Below are 871 nucleotides of genomic sequence, written 5' to 3'. Positions count from 1 at the left end.
CAGAAAAGACCCTTGTGACCATTTTACTCCCATCTTCATGGCTGCAGGATCGCCGTAAATTAGTTGCTGTTTGAATCAGAGCCAGCCAATTAGAAAAGCATCCCATCCTCACGATAAAAATTCATAAACGAGTAGTGGGAAACCCGTTACAACTTCTGATAAAACCTCTTAATAGCTAATTGCCCTCACTGTACAAAAAATCCCATTGTAGTCTGAACCTGCTTAGTTTAAGCCTTAACCCCGAGGTCCTTGATCAGCTGGACCGGGGAGCCCTCCCATGCCAGCATTTCTCATAAGGTGTCACTGGGACACCTGCCCTGGCCTCTGCCCAGCCGAGCTGCGAGCATCCGAGCTGGGCACCGTGCTGCTCCTCCACCAGCCCCCCAACCCCCCATGGCCCTGCCCGGTCCGAGGGTGCAGCAGCCACAGCGGCGTTCAGCCGAGTGTCCCCCCCTCACACCTCCCGCTCCAGCCATTCGCGGCAGAGTCCTGGTGCTGCTTGTGCCCAGACCTGTCATTCAATTCTAGCCCCTTGCAGATGCGTCCCGTTTGCTGGCCAGCCCAGGAACCCGGGGACTCAGCGTTGAGGGACAGCTTGCAGCCAGCTCTCCAGCTCATGTCACTCCCTAACGTTACCAGTGATATTTTTATAGTTTCTTCAGGCTGCTGGCAAAGTACCAGACTGCAGAAGGCTGAGAAGTGGTCCCTATGGAGCGCCACGGGAAATGCATCGTCTCCGTCTCTCCCTCTTTGCAGTCACCATGGGACTCATCGGTTTCTAGGTTTTTGTCTGTTTGATGTGTGACAACTTGACTTTGTGTCATTCTGGATTATTATTTTTATTTTTTTTTTCCTTAATCAAAATATCATG

Source organism: Antrostomus carolinensis, unplaced genomic scaffold (assembly GCF_000700745.2).
Source record: "Antrostomus carolinensis isolate BGI_N321 unplaced genomic scaffold, ASM70074v2 scaffold28809, whole genome shotgun sequence".
Lineage (NCBI taxonomy): Eukaryota > Metazoa > Chordata > Aves > Caprimulgiformes > Caprimulgidae > Antrostomus > Antrostomus carolinensis.
The sequence above is the reverse complement of the archived record's forward strand: the minus strand, read 5'-3'. Positions refer to the sequence as shown.